Genomic DNA, 17,067 nt, shown 5'->3' with positions numbered 1-17,067 from the left:
TTTTTGTACATAACACTTTGCTTTTTTATTCCATAAATTGTTAAATACCAAATTATTACTACAAGAGAATCATCGATAGAGAAACTAAGATTACACTACTATTATGTTAGGTGTGTGATGTGTACGAGGGATGTTCAAAATATTCTCGGTATGAGAATGAAAACAAACAAGTACGAAAAGTTTGATATTTTTATTTTTCAATATACTCCCCCCCTATGTTCATACACTTAAAAGATCGATCAATTTTTTTTTAATCCCTCGTAAAAATATTTTTTATCTTTCGTGTAAAAATGCTCCTCCACTGCCGCCTTCAATGCTTCATCGTCAGAAAATTTATTTCCACGCAGATCCTTTTTAAGATTGGGGAGCAAAAAGAAGACGCTGGGGGCTAAGTCCGGACTATACGGTGGGTGAGTAACAGTTTTAAACCCACATTCAACAATAGCTGCCTTGGCAATATGAGCAGTATGGACGGGGGCGTTGTCATGCAGAAGCAGAATACCTTTGGTTAACTTTCCTCGCCTCTTTTCTTTAATTACATCCTTTAATTGACGTAGAATGTTAGCGTAGTACTGTCCTGCGATATTTACACCTTTTTCTTTATAATCGATTAGTAATACTCCTTCACAATCCCAAAATATCGTGGCCATGACCTTGCCAGCTGAAGGGATGACCTTGAACTTCTTGGGATGAGCTGAACCCTTAATGTGCCACTGCATGGACTCTTGTTTACTCTCTGGGTCATAATGATGAACCCAGGTTTCATCTCCAGTAACTATTCTTTGCAGCACCTCATCAGGATTTTCACCGCACAGGTCAATAAAATCGGAACAACAAGCTACACGCATGTCTTTTTGAAGCCGAGTCAGCATTCGCGGAACCCATCTTGCACTTACTTTTGACATATTAAGATGGTCATGTATAATATCATGTACGGTACCAATAGAGAGATTGGTTACTTGTGCTATAGATTTTACCTTCACTCGACCATCTTCCAATATAAGTTTTTCCACTTTATCAATATTTTCTTGTGAAGTAGCTACTACAGGCCGGCCAGGTCTAGGGTCATCTTCAATACTCTCCCTTCCGCGTTTAAACTCGCTTGACCACTTTTGAATGGTAGATAAAGAAGGAGCAGACTCACGGTAAACACAATCCATTTCCTCTTTTATGGTTTTTTGATTTTTACCCTGTTTTGTCAAGAATTTTATCACGCATCGATGTTCTAATTTAGTTAACATTGTCAATTCGCACATGATGTTCATGTTTGTTCAGCAATTGCAGAAAAACAAAAGACTATCTCGGTTCGAATTATACTTTTTTTTAATGTCAATGAATAAACCTTAGCGGCCAGTAACGAAAGAAATTTTAGAAGAGGTCGTAAGATATCAATACCGAGAATATTTTGAACGCCCCTCGTACTTTGTTATGTAGTATAAGTATTGTTTTGTTTATTATGGTATTAGTCCAATATTTAAATATATAGATTGAGATCTTGGGAATGTATAAATAATGAGACGTATGATAACCTTGGTATACAATTTTTCTATTATGAAGTTGTATTTAACTGTATCTTCCTTAACTATTGTAATTGTATTATTGTTTGTGTTAAAATGATTACAAATAAGTATTATATAAAATACATTCCTACTTTATTGATGCAGAACTTGTTTTATTTTGATTGCGTTTATTTTTGGAGCCACCAAACATTCTAGAAGGCAGGCAATAGTGGGGACAGCAAGCTACAAAATTGAATGGATACATTATGAATCGAATTAATTTATTAACACTTTTGTAGCTGGATGTACCTACATGCATACGCATGGATCAGAATGCTGGGCGATGAAAGTAGACATGGGTAACTCAGGAGTGATAGATAAAAAAGATATATATCTTTCTCGTTTCATGAATCACTCTTCTTGTCTTTACGAATCCGAATGTATCAGTATATCCGTAGATCCGTACCTCTCACTCCCTCGGCAACGATTTACTAAAGCTAAAGCGATGAGCGATTCGCGCGTCGACCGAAGTAACATGAACGAGCGACAGCGTTCGTTCGGGCGGATTCGGAGTTTCGGACGCGTCATTCGCTTCGCTATTCCGCGGGAACGAGAAGTCTGTCTCTCTCTCATTCATAAGATGACGCAAAGTCAGCAAGTGCCGATACAGTTGTGAGCGGGGCAACTGAGGGCCTACCGCGAACCACGTTCGACGTGTAACACGTCACGTGTTGCCTCCCTGTCACACTTACGTACGAATTTACAAGTGCGACAGAGAGGCAACACGTCGAACGTGGTTCGCGATAGGCCCTCTGATACGCATGGATATAAAGATATAAAAGAGTGATACATATCCCAGTGATAAAAAGATATATATCAATCTTTTCCCTCTACTGACACATTTCGCCCATGTCTAGATGAAAGTGACGGATGAATGAAGAGTGCACGCAGCGGAAATGTTGAGATGGATGACGAAAAAGGATCGGATTAAGAATGAGTAAGGGGAAGTTTGAAAGTAGCACCGGTAACGGAAAAGATGAGTAGTGGGTTAGCATGGTATGGGCATGTAATGAGGAGGGATGAATGTCATAGGCAAAAGAATGTTAGGGATGAACGTTGATGGACAGAAAGCGGATGGAAGACCCAAAAAATGATGGATGAATTGTGTGAAAGAGGATATGAGAAGGAGTGAGTGCTGAGGTGACGTAAGACAGAGGAGAATGGAAGATAAACACATGTTGTGCCGACACTGCCACCCCACATAACGTGGGATAAGGGCAGGATGAAGAAGATGTACATGCATACGAGACCTAACAGGCAGCTCCACTTGCGCGTTCCGGGGCTAGCCAACTAACTCGGAGTTAACCGTTCATATTTATACAGGGTTAAGTAGTGTGTAAACTCTTAAACTAAGATATTAACCTTTTCAACGCCAAGAGCCACTAGTGGTCGAGTGCTGTCGTGCCCATGACGCCAACAGCCACTAAAAAGGCTATGACGGACGCTGTTAAAGCAATTTTCCTGCTGACAGTTAAGGTTTATTTTCGCTCTTCATATTGCACATTTGGCGTATAAGCCACATTTTAGCATGGGACGAAAAGCGTTTAAAAGGTTAAAAACGAAATTAAATGATAATACTAAAAATAAACCTAATGCATGAATAAAATTAATTTAAAAATACTAAGTAGAAGGACTTTCATCATACGGTGGCTCATGCCCCGAACAAAATATGTTTCTCTTGACCTTACCACGTTTTTCTTATTATAAAAAAGCCAAAACTAAAGTTATTTTCCCTTGTTCAGTAAAACAGAATACGAGTATGTATCAGCAACAAAATCTCTCGGAGCCCTAAAAAAGGTGTTATGCAATATTCAGGGCATAAACAGGCGTGCGCGAAGTGCCGACCTCAGGTGTGGCGTAAAACTTTTTACGTGCGGCATAAACCCCTCCAATCATTCCGATGATGCGTGTGTAAATTCGCAGACTAGGGAATAATAAAGAATGCTATTATATATATTATTCAGCGATGTTAGCCGGACGTTAGGTGTACGATTTACTTGCAGTATTTCTTGAACTGTTAATGAGTTTTTCCTATTAATTTATGGACGCTAGATTCCTTTTCAGTGGAACTTGCTTAAGTTGCATAGGTACCTACCTACTGTGCATGTGATATTCGAAGGTTTGGGCGACCCCCAATCTGCATTGCAAGTTCAATTCTAGGGATGTATAGCTAATACTTATTTCTGGTTAAAATTATATTATAAAATATCTGCTAAACTACAAAACGTCTTTGAATATTGAGTCGCTACATGATTTTTACATAACTAAATATTGTTTATGGGTCTTGGTCGTAGCAGTTGTTGTTGTTACCCTTCACTCGTCTCTCATAAAGCTAAGTTACGTTGCGAAGGAAGGCGTGGTTTTATGAAATTATAATTAACAGGTGAAGTTTCAGTGGTTTTTGGCAACGCGCCTGACTTTGTTATGAGTTGGCGCCACCTATGGTTTTGCATTTTGAAGTGAAAACTTCTTTAGCGGCGCTGGGCACTTTTTGAGGTGGGGAAAAAATGATAAACTCGAGACAGCGTAAGGCGATCACGTGACCGTAAGGGGCGTAAGGCGACCACGTTACCGTAAGCCCCGTAAGGTGGCCACCGGCCACTCATAATTTAAATGGCATTTAAATCAATAAAGAAAAACTCAATATTATTTGACATTTATGTTGCGGACTCCTTTTCAAGACTCTTTACCTATGTTCAAATAATTTGACGTTGTCATGTCAGTATGTAAATAAACATGTAAAGGAAAAAGTGTGATCTTATTTGCGAATGATAATAAATAATAATACATAATAAATAAATAGAATACCTCCGCTAAACGTATCTATGTATCGTGTTACCGGGCGTCGGTAACATAGTGACGCGAGTTTTCACTTCAACCGTTGTTGCTTGTTTTTAGAATTCATACATCATACAAGGCGCTCATGCAGATACAGCCCGCGTGATGGTAAGTGGACAGAGCCCAAGTAACACAAGGTAGCTGAATATTGTTTGAATAATAGAGCATGCCGTACTGTAAGCTGAATAATGTCTGCAACAGCGCTGTTACAGACGTTATACAGAAGATTTGGGCACAAATTAAACAGCTTACAATTGAATAACAGCAATGTAATAGCTGTATAGTGTGTGCATAGTGTAGTACACCAAACGAACACCAAAAATTGCCAATCGGGGGAAATAATACATGTGTAAGCCAATTTTAGCATGTGGTGTAGGTAATGGTGTATTAAACAAGATACTAAAAGTACCGGGGGGTGGGGGGAAGCTAACAGGTAGGGGGGGGGGGGGTTTAAGGTCCCTTTTTATAGTTTTCCGTAAATAACTCTTAAACGGTGGCCCGTAGCAAGAAATGTTCTACTACATAAGTAATGTACATAATATTTTCTACAAAAAAGATTTAGTACACTTTCGCTAGAATCAATATTTTAAAATATATTAAGGTTGGAAAGTGACGTATAATTTGTTCTAAGGTCGTTTTTTAGGGTTCCGTACCCAAAGGGTAAAAACGGGACCCTATTACTAAGACTCCGCTGTCCGTCCGTCTGTCTGTCACCAGGCTGTATCTCACGAACCGTGATAGCTAGACAGTTGAAATCTTCACAGATGATGTATTTCTGTTGCCGCTATAACAACAAATACTAAAAACAGAATAAAATAAAGATTTAAGTGGGGCTCCCATACAACAAACGTGATTTTTGACCGAAGTTAAGCAACGTCGGGCGGGGTCAGTACTTGGATGGGTGACCGTTTTTTTGCTTGTTTTGCTCTATTTTTTGTTGATGGTGCGGAACCCTCCGTGCGCGAGTCTGACTCGCACTTGGCCGGTTTTTTTAGTTTTTCGTAAATAAATAACTTTTAAACGGTCGCACACAGCAATAAATTTTCTTTTACGTAAATAATCTATTTGAGATTTCGCTAGGATAAATATTAAAGGGAGAATATTAATTCGAAGGTCCCCTTTTTTAGTATTTCGTAAATAACTCGTAAACGATAGCCAATAGCAAAAAATGTTTTATAACATAAAACAACATAACATTAACATTTTGATTAACATAAAATTTCCTACAAAAAGGTTATTCAATCTTTTTCTCTAGGATCAATATTTAAACCAGGGTTGTCAGGCGTATACCCTTTCCCCCTTTAAATATTTTTTTTAATATTGATCCTAGCGAAAAAACGTAGCATTTATTTTATAAGGAATCTCAAATATATTATATATGTAAGAGATATTTTTTTGCTGTGGGCTACCGTTTACGAGTTATTTACGTAAAACTAAAAAAAAAACGACTCTAGAACAAATTATACGTAACTTTCCCACTTTAATACATTTTAAAATATTGATCCTAGCGAAAAAGTGCACTGAATCTTTTTTGTAGAAAATTTTATATAGGTTACTTATGTGGTAGAACATTTTTTGCTAAGGACCACCGTTTAAGAGTTATTTACGAAAAACTATAAAAAGGGACCTTAAACGCGACACCCCTTTTTTTGTAAATTGTACCTACCAAGAACCCACAGCGATTGATGAATGTTATGATTATGTGTGGAGGTGTGGAGGTGTTGATTAACTAACGGGTCCATTACGTGACAAACAGTTGAGACTTGTCGCGGTGTTGGTTGATGTGATGTGACCACATTTTACGAACTTTAGTGTATGAGCGTCTTTATCGACGACATTAAATCTCGACACAGCCAACTAGGTAGGTATGTACCTAATGTTTATATTACATATGTCCTATGTAAGCGAGTATTTTTTTGTATTTGTTTAAAATGTTCCAAATAAATGTCCTAAGCTCAGGCGAGTTGCGACAAACCGCGTGTCGATTTATTGTATGAGTAATCTCATATAGTATGCTGTAGAGTTACGTTAGTCAGTCTGGATGCTATTAGTCCTTTAATCCGAATCCCATATATAGAACAAAACAAGAAACAGAGGAAACCTATGCTGGCGCTATCTATCTACTTTTGACTCTTGCCAACCCTATGACAGGGACATTAATCATTAAAATAAAACAATAATTTGTCTGTTGTCTGTCTGTTTGTCTGTTTTTCGTAGAATTGACCAGGAAAATCTGTGATGGCGCCTCTGTAAAATGCTTCGACCGGCCAACCCCATTGTAACCGGCAATTCGCACGTAGCTTGCACGTAGCCAACGCAAAAAAAGTATATGTACCTACCTACATCAAAATTATTCTAATTTAACTTAACAACGCTAAGACTTTAGCTAGTCACCCTACACTGTCATCGCAATGATAGATGTGGTATTTTCTCGCTATCCCCACAAACATTTGAACTATTCCTGCCGTTCCAAATGGCGCCACTTGCTTTCCTTCCCAACGAAAATATAGCCAAAAACATTAGTTACAAACTTCGCCACCCGCTTTTACAAGTTGGTAATTTAACAAACGCGATCCGTCAAACAAAGTTGGTGTTTAAGTTAATTTGTGAAGGTTATAGGGTTGATAATAAATAATCAAGTATACTTTCACGTAGCTTTCGTAGGCGTGTTAACAAATTGCACGATCCGTGGAGTTTTGGTAAGTTTTTTTAAATAAAAAAATTTGAGCCAAAAACCAAAGGCCAATCAAAAGCGAATTTCACCACGGCTAATATCTCGCTAGCACACAACATTTTTGCCGGATCCCGATTCAAAATTTACAACTTTTTAGCTTTTGAACTGGTTTTGACTCGACGTTCACGATCCTCTTGATTTCACGCATGACTTTCATTTCATTTCACATGCACCAATCAGCCCTAGTAGCACGGTCGCATTTTTATCATTTATCACCATGCCTGTCACGTTCTAACAAGTAGGTAAGTGCGAAAGTGACGGGCATAGTGATAGTGGATAAAAATGGATCCGTGCTGAGCCCGCAGGATAAGATCAAAACCGTAACAAATTGTTAAAGCTGAATCAGGCTCCTGGTCATATTTCATGTGTTTCAAAATTATAAGTACTCGTAGTAACTAACTACTTTAATTATTTAAGATGCCACTAGGCGCCTCCTTAAGCTCATAAGAGCGTTTTCATATCGTTTGATCCGATATCGGATACACTTACTGTAGGGTTTTTGGTATTTAGCATACCTATTTAATTCGTTTTTAAAGTTACGGGTAGTTTGAAATAAGACCTAGCATACCTACTTAATAAGTTAGTTAAGGGTAGTTTGAAATTGAAGACTGTTATTGGTTGGGTATAAAAAGAAAGACACTTGGCGGACAGCTCTCTTTGGTTGTTGAGTCGTGCTAGCAGGCGGTTGTCAAGAGAAGAGATTATTGTGAATTGGAAGAAGACAAGAAAATAAATGGATAAATATCTTCAAGGTGTTGTTATTTTTACACTTCAGAAGTGTGCAGAACGTAAGTACACGCCTACTGCTATTACTTATTGATTTAGTGAGATAACTGATAACATGACCCTTATTCTGAGCTTGGAGATAATTAATTAACTATACGAAATTCTAATGGATTACGTAAGAAATATGGTACTGGTAACATTTTTATTTAATTTAAATGAGTACCTGCATCATTTATTAATAATATTATGATGATTATGATTATAGGCTATCTAATTGCATATCAGTTAAACTTAGGTTAGTTTGACCCATAAATGTAATTAAATGGACATAATATCAATGTGTAATCATAAGAATATATGCGTCAGTTGGTCGAGAATTCAAAGTATTTAACCACCATGCCACCGACAGCTAGGCATAATAATGTTCAGTTAACAAAATCAAGTACACGTGTTCTTCTTAATAAATAGGTACGCGACTGTAGTTATTAACTTCTTTGCTACTTACTTACCCACACACATGTGGGAATTAGGCAGAATATGTCAACACGTGGGTCTTGATATGTGTTGGTTGGAGTATTCAAGGGTGCCTTAATTTTCATTATTTCTTCACTACGGCGCATAGTTTCAGAGATAAATTGATATTTATGATTTATAACCAGGTCTCGCAATTTAATTGAAGATTTTGAGTTTTGATTTTGATCCTTAATGTTAAAATTTGTGGAATATAAGTAGATGGCTTACTATGCAAACGGGGCATTGAATTTTCAGTCATTTTTTTTGCTACGACGCATAGTTTTTGAGATAAATGAATGTTTATAATTTGAACTACCATTAAACATTATTTTGTCATATAATTCCTTTATAGGTTAGTATTATGATATAGTATATAGGTATATGTAACACCGGATACTTTTACGTTTCATGCCGAGTTGTTGGAGAATATGGCTGACGATGACTCACTTCGCGAAAGGGAATGTAGCTGGAATAACAGCGGCAGTGAAAAAGGAATCCAGACCGAAGCAGAGTCCTGTTGTGAAAGTCAGGAGTAACCCCGCTTCGACAGTCTTAGCGAGAGGCACGCGCCACTGGACATCAGGTCATGTACACCTACTTTTACTATTATATTATGAATGATTTGATATGGTAATGTGTGTTAGATACCGTGAATTGCTTGACTTCATCTCGTTCATCGACATCTAGCACATATAACATAAGTATAAGATGAATATATTGCCAGAGGATAAGTTGAGAAAAATAAATTTGATGAATCGATAGAAACTATTACTTGTGTACCAATTATGAGAAATTTTTGCCTAAATATGTCAATGCGATATAATAACGCGTATATATCTTATCTTACGAAATAATAGATACGATCTATGAGTGGTTCTCAGCCGGTCAGGCCTTTGACCAACTTTTGTGATTTCTATTTGAACTGCCAGGAAGCTCCACATTTATAATGCCATCTGATTATAAACAAAATTGGACAATAATTAGCTCATTAACGGCACATTTTCTGTGAATTGATTGATTTGTTGCTTTGTTTATTTATTGGTCGAGTATCGAGTATCGAGTATCGAGTATCGAGCATCGAGCATCGAGCATCGAGCATCGAGCATCGAGCATCGAGCATCGAGCATCGAGCATCGAGCATCGAGCATCGAGCATCGAGCATCGAGCATCGAGCATCGAGCATCGAGCATCGAGCATCGAGTATCGAGTATCGAGTATCGAGTATCGAGTATCGAGTATCGAGTATCGAGTATCGAGTATCGAGTATCGAGTATCGAGTATCGAGTATCGAGTATCGAGTATCTAGTATCTAGCAAGTCATTTGGTTTATTGAATTATGGAGTCATTTGGTTTATTGGATTATAGTCATTTGGTTTATTGAATTATAGAGTCATTTGGTTTATTGAATTATAGAGTCATTTGGTTTATTGAATTATAGTCATTTGGTTTATTGAATTATAGAGTCATTTGGTTTATTGAATTATAAGGTCATTTGGGTTATTGAATTATAGTCATTTGGTTTATTGAATTATAGAGTCATTTGGTTTATTGAATTATAGAGTCATTTGGTTTATTGAATTATAGAGTCATTTGGTTTATTGAATTATAGAGTCATTTGGTTTATTGAATTATAGAGTCATTTGGTTTATTGAATTATAGAGTCATTTGGTTTATTGAATTATAGAGTCATTTGGTTTATTGAATTATAAAGTCATTTGGTTTATTGAATTATAGAGTCATTTGGTTTATTGAATTATAGAGTCATTTGGTTTATTGAATTATAGAGTCATTTGTTTTATTGAATTATAGAGTCATTTGTTGTATTAGAGTCATTTGGTTTATTGAATTATAGAGTCATTTGGTTTATTGAATTATAGTGTCATTTGTTTTATTAGAGTCATTTGGTTTATTGAATTATAGAGTCATTTGGTTTATTGAATTATAGAGTCATTTGGTTTATTGAATTATAGAGTCATTTGGTTTATTGAATTATAGAGTCATTTGGTTTATTGAATTAGAGTCATTTGGTTTATTGAATTATAGAGTCATTTGGTTTATTGAATTATAGAATCATTTGGTTTATTGAATTATAGAGTCATTTGGTTTATTGAATTATAGAGTCATTTGGTTTATTGAATTATAGAATCATTTGGTTTATTGAATTATAGTCATTTGATTTATTGAATTATAGAGTCATTTGGTTTATTGAATTATAGAGTCGTTTGGTTTATTGAATTATAGTCGTTTGGTTTATTGAATTATAGTCGTTTGGTTTATTGAATTATAGAGTCGTTTGGTTTATTGAATTAAAGAGTCGTTTGGTTTATTGAATTATAGAGTCGTTTGGTTTATTGAATTATAGAGTCGTTTGGTTTATTGAATTATAGTCGTTTGGTTTATTGAATTATAGTCGTTTGGTTTATTGAATTATAGAGTCGTTTGGTTTATTGAATTATAGAGTCGTTTGGTTTATTGAATTATAGTCGTTTGGTTTATTGAATTATAGTCGTTTGGTTTATTGAATTATAGAGTCGTTTGGTTTATTGAATTATAGAGTCGTTTGGTTTATTGAATTATAGAGTCGTTTGGTTTATTGAATGATCGAGTCGTTTGGTTTATTGAATGATCGAGTCGTTTGGTTTATTGAATGATCGAGTCATTGGTTGATTGAATTATAGTCATAATTTATAGTCATTGGGCTTGAATTATAGTCATTGGGCTTGAATTATAGTCATTGGGCTTGAATTATAGTCATTGGGCTTGAATTATAGTCATTGGTTGATTGAATTGTAGTCATTGGTTGATTGAATTGTAGAGTCATTGGTTGATTGAATTGTAGAATCGTTGGTTGATTGAATTGTAGAATCGTTGGTTGATTGATTTGTAGAATCGTTGGTTGATTGAATTGTAGAATCGTTGGTTGATTGAATTGTGGAATCGTTGAATTATTGAATTGTAGAATCGTTCAATTATTGAATTGTAGAATCGTTGAATTATTGAATTGTAGAATCGTTGAATTATTGAATTGTAGAATCGTTGAATTATTGAATTGTAGAATCGTTGAATTATTGAATTGTAGAATCGTTGAATTATTGAATTGTAGAATCGTTGAATTATTGAATTGTAGAATCGTTGAATTATTGAATTGTAGAATCGTTGAATTATTGAATTGTAGAATCGTTGAATTATTGAATTGTAGAATCGTTGAATTATTGAATTGTAGAATCGTTGAATTATTGAATTGTAGAATCGTTGAATTATTGAATTGTAGAATCGTTGAATTATTGAATTGTAGAATCGTTGAATTATTGAATTGTAGAATCGTTGAATTATTGAATTGTAGAATCGTTGAATTATTGAATTGTAGAATCGTTGAATTATTGAATTGTAGAATCGTTGAATTATTGAATTGTAGAATCGTTGAATTATTGAATTGTAGAATCGTTGAATTATTGAATTATTGAATCGTTGAATTATATTGAAATGATTTTAATATGATGATTTTAATATAAGCGATAATGAAGAGTGCATGGTTGAACCTGTAGAACTCACCACAATTAAACCGAGATCGAGGAGGATTGATGGCCTCTTATTGGTTATATTATTATGTTTAAATATGTTTAATCATTACTAGATAAGCTGATATATTAAATAATGCATGAACTATAAAAAACTCGTCAAATAATAGTAGATTACCATTGAGGCAGTTTTTAAGAGATAATTTAATAATAAGAGATATTAATTTCAACTGGGAGGTTATTAAAGACACGTATTGCGGTAAAGAATTCACTTTTATACTTTTACTTATTGCCGAACTTGAAATTTGATAATTATATTTATACTAGTGCGCAAATCGTAATTAAAAGATTTATTCTTAATATTTTATGTTTACAAAAAGGCGAAGCTCCAGTATGTAGATCTCAATTAACGCAAGTATTTCCTTGAAGAAATCTCTGAGTGGATATTGGTGATACATGTTGCGTGGGCAGTTTTCTTACAACCTAAACATAATTACAACGTCGTCGTAATCACCCCAGTAGTTAAATGATACCATATTTCAGTTACAAAATATGCGATTCCATGGTATACATTTTTGATTGTATTCTAGAACAAGTCGGAAGGTACGGATAGGTAAAACATCAGGTTTTTGCAGTTCTATCGTTTATGTCTGCCATGTAACATTTGAAACGTATAATTTATTTAATTCAACGTGTAGAGAGAATATTACTGGTCCTTTTTCTGCGGAAACACGCCTATTTAGGTGCTATGTTTATTCCCGAACTGCGGGATTTGGTATGCTGTAAAGACGTTTAGCGAATTAATATACTGTTCAAGTCTTTCATAAAACAATATGCATATTATAAAAAAAATCTAATAGTCTGAAAATCCCAACGCGTCTTGCAATTGATGGACTAAGTACTTTGTCAGCTTGGATAAATCCTAACAGGCTAGAATATACGACCTTCTCTGAAAACATTATAGGTTTTTAGTACCAGATGATTAATGCATTGATAATGGGAACATAATAGGTCAAGTTGTACACAATAATTACTTAATTATCGCTGTTATTCATCATAGTAATATTTTATAAATTATAGTCAGGGTTAAAGTTACTGAAAGGTTCTCGGGAAATATTCCTGTCTCAAGAGTGAGGTTTATAATTGAAGATTTCTTGACATGATAATGGAAAATGATGTTGAAGCCACGAGAATTTGATTTGATTCGTGTGCTGACACAGCTAAGTACTACCATTTTAGAAAAGATTTGAACTGGTTCATATTATATATGGCAGGAAGATTGATAGTGCTTCAGTCACGAGAATTGAATTGGTTCGTGTACTCTGTTGTTTCAGTCACGAGAATTGAATTGGTTCGTGTACTATCTACCTGCAGATAGAGATGATCATTACTCATGAAAATCGAATAATAAATGGCAATTAATGATCTGTTACCCTGAATTACTAGTCAAGGTGTACACTGTTGTGATTATTAACCCAATGTTGGATATTTTTAGCAAGTTGAGCGCCGCACCTCTACCGGCGTCCCCCGCCTCGCGCCGCCAGAGTCCGATGCGAGCCGTCTCCAGCAGGAGCCCGCCTCGCGCCGCCAGAGTCCGGTGCGAGCCGTCTCCAGCAGGAGCCCGCCTCGCGCCGCCAGAGTCCGGTGCGAGCCGTCTCCAGCAGGATGTCTCCGGCAGAAGAGTAACAATTTTAACCCTTCGTATGCTTTAGTCAAAATTTACCACTGAATTAATAACCTTGAAACTGTAAATTCTAGTCCAAATTGTGTGGCAGGCATACGAAAAGTTATTTAGATGATGTTTTTGAGATTTTGACTTGCTGATGCCTGATTGAAACTGTTTCGTATCCTATGCGATTAGTGTATCCACTGTTAAGTAGTATACGTAGTCTGTCGGCCAAGTGTAGGGTTTCCACCTGGCACGTGTATGAGGACATACACGGAGTCAGGATGGACGAGTGTAGGGTTTTTGGTATTTAGCATACCTATTTAATTCGTTTTTAAAGTTACGGGTAGTTTGAAATAAGACCTAGCATACCTACTTAATAAGTTAGTTAAGGGTAGTTTGAAATTGAAGACTGTTATTGGTTGGGTATAAAAAGAAAGACACTTGGCGGACAGCTCTCTTTGGTTGTTGAGTCGTGCTAGCAGGCGGTTGTCAAGAGAAGAGATTATTGTGAATTGGAAGAAGACAAGAAAATAAATGGATAAATATCTTCAAGGTGTTGTTATTTTTACATTACAAAGAAACGGAAATGCCTTTTTAGGGTTCCGTACCCAAAGGGTAAAAACGGGACCCTATTACTAAGACTCCGCTGTCCGTCCGTCCGTCTGTCACCAGGCTGTATCTCACGAACCGTGATAGCTAGACAGTTGAAATTTTCACAAATGATGTATTTCTGTTGCCGCTATAACAACAAATACTAAAAACAGAATAAAATAAAGATTTAAGTGGGGCTCCCATACAACAAACGTGATTTTTGACCGAAGTTAAGCAACGTCGGGCGGGGTCAGTATTTGGATGGGTGACCGTTTTTTTGCTTGTTTTGCTCTATTTTTTGTTGATGGTGCGGAACCCTCCGTGCGCGAGTCCGACTCGCACTTGGCCGGTTTTTTTATTATATACCTACTTTATAAAAATATTAAATAATAAATGTACGAAATTTAGGTGCAATGAAACTAAAGCGTAATCTGTACCTAGTAAATAGCCAGCGGTATGACGGTATCCAACCTCTAAAACCATTATCCAGGCAATCGCGAGATAGTTTCAATTACAGCGTTTTTCCGTGGCCCGTGCCAACGCGTGGATGTTTGCGTGGTACGCTGCCCGCACCGAGGGATGAGGCGAAGCACTACTTATTGTTAGAAGGCATACCTACTAGGTTTTTATTTTATACTCTGCCGTTTTTCCGTGGCCTGTGCCAATGCGTGGATGCTTGCGTGGTACGCTGCCCGCACCGAGGGATGAGGTAGAGTCTGTGCGGAAAGAGAAGAGTTGTATATTGTATTGGGTCCCATACATTCCACGAGTCTTCTCTTTCCGGCCAGACTACTAGCTAGTATAAATTATACCGGTTGATATTTACCTAAGTATGTCTGTATGTATGAGTTGGTATTAATACTAGCTAGTATTTGTACTTAGTATTGATGAGTATCAAACCCGGTTGGTCACTAGCTAGTAATTAAATCGCCTCGTGCCAAGAAACTGTCGATGTGACACGTCGCGACCAGATGTGGCGGGTCGATACCATATATACGTTTTGTACAAGCAATAAGAGGATACAAACTTTAGTGTCTTCATGACATTCATACTTATATATTAAGTTGTGGCTCTGTGAGCTGGAGACCTCACGAGCATAGCTTAAATCTCAATAAATATATGGCTCAGCATTTTGACAAAAATTCAATAACTCAATCGACAAAAAAGAAAGATACCCGCAATTTCCGAACTTCGGTGTCCCCGGTAGATCCTCTGGACGTACGCTGACGGTCAATTAATTATTGCTAGTGCTAAAGGATGTATAATTTCTACTACCTACTGCGTATTTTCCATGCACACGCAGACACGGAATTAGTCCGGGGCCCGAATCTGCAAATCTGTCGTGAAAAATGTCCAATTTGGGCCCCGTATGAAGGAGCGGCGTGACGGGAAACACAAGCGGGGCTCAGCGCCGTCACTCAGCGAATTAGGGACCCGTTGTGCGTGTTGGTGCTACAATACTAGCTCCAGCCGCCTAGGGGCACAATCTATTATCACTACATAGTATAAAACAAAGTCTCTTCCCGCTGTCTGTCTGTCCCTATGTATGCTTAGATCTTTAAAACTACGCAACGGATTTTGATGCGGTTTTTTTTAAATAGATAGAGTGATTTAAGAGGAAGGTTTATGTATAATTTGTTAACCCGTGCGAAGCCGGGGCGGGTCGCTAGTATTATAATATAACTTATTTTGTGTTTAGGTTAAACAATAACATTTAAGTTACAAAGTTACCTTGTAAATTTGTTACAGCGCAATGCACCCTTTGGCACGGCGCGCGAATATAAAACCTGCCCTTAATGCGTCTGTCTTTTTACAGAACGTCTAGACTGTGCTACTAATCTAGGGAGATATTAATGTCTTTTAATATTGTGTCTCACTTGGACAAATCTGAGATGGAAATGGACTTTAATTTGGTGTTTCAAGTGAAAGCTTAAAAGAATGTGTCGTGCAAACACAAATTTAAACTTTTGCGCATTTTTACACATTATCATTTGAGCGTTTTCCAAAAAAAAAATTACATTTCATTAATGTCTTCAAAATTTTGACTTCTTGGGCTCATTTTACTCAGAATCATTTGTACATTCACGCCTCATACATGAAAACATGTGTCCCAAAATTTTGTATGAAAAAAATTTTTTCCAGTGCGTCACATTCATACAAAAAAAAAAATTATTCATACAAAATGTCACGATCTGGAAAGGAAATCTGTGGACACATTTTGTGAATTTTGTGAATGTACAAATGATTCTGAGTAAAATTGAGCCCAAGAAGTCAATATTTTGAAGACATGAATGAAATGTACATTTTTTTTTGGAAAACGCTCATTTACGAAAAAGGGACTTAATCGCATTATAATTAAACCTAGTGCTAGTGCATCGTTTAACAAAACCAAGGACAAACTCCGTTGTCATCGTTGCAATTCATTGAAAAACTATCTCTAAGTATCCCTCTTTCTACGGAACCTTACCTCTCCCCACCTCTCCGCTTGACTCAAATGACAGATTCCCACTGATCACTCAGCACGCCAGTCTCGTATGCTCATTCGTTTTTTCGTCCCGTTTACACCTAAACAAATGGGATACTTCCATCTCTGTCTAGCTCAAATCTTGTGTGATTTAGTGCCGTCAGCCTATCACTGAATAACGCAGGTCAACTTAGAAAGGGATAAAAGTTTCTAACTTTCTTTTTTGTCGCTTTATCAGGTTGGATTAGGTGCACTTGATTCGAATTATAAGACACATGACTCACATGACCAATTGTAAGTACAGGCCTCAACAAATTAGCACCGGGTAGGTTAATATTATATGTAGCTTCTGCCCGCGACTTCAGCTGCTTGGGATGATGATGATAATGATGATTTATGGAAACTATATCATATATCAATCAATCAATCAATCAATCAATTTATTTAATTCAGAC

This window comes from Cydia amplana, chromosome 1 (genome assembly GCF_948474715.1).
Source record: "Cydia amplana chromosome 1, ilCydAmpl1.1, whole genome shotgun sequence".
NCBI lineage: Eukaryota > Metazoa > Arthropoda > Insecta > Lepidoptera > Tortricidae > Cydia > Cydia amplana.
This window is presented reverse-complemented; position numbering follows the sequence as displayed.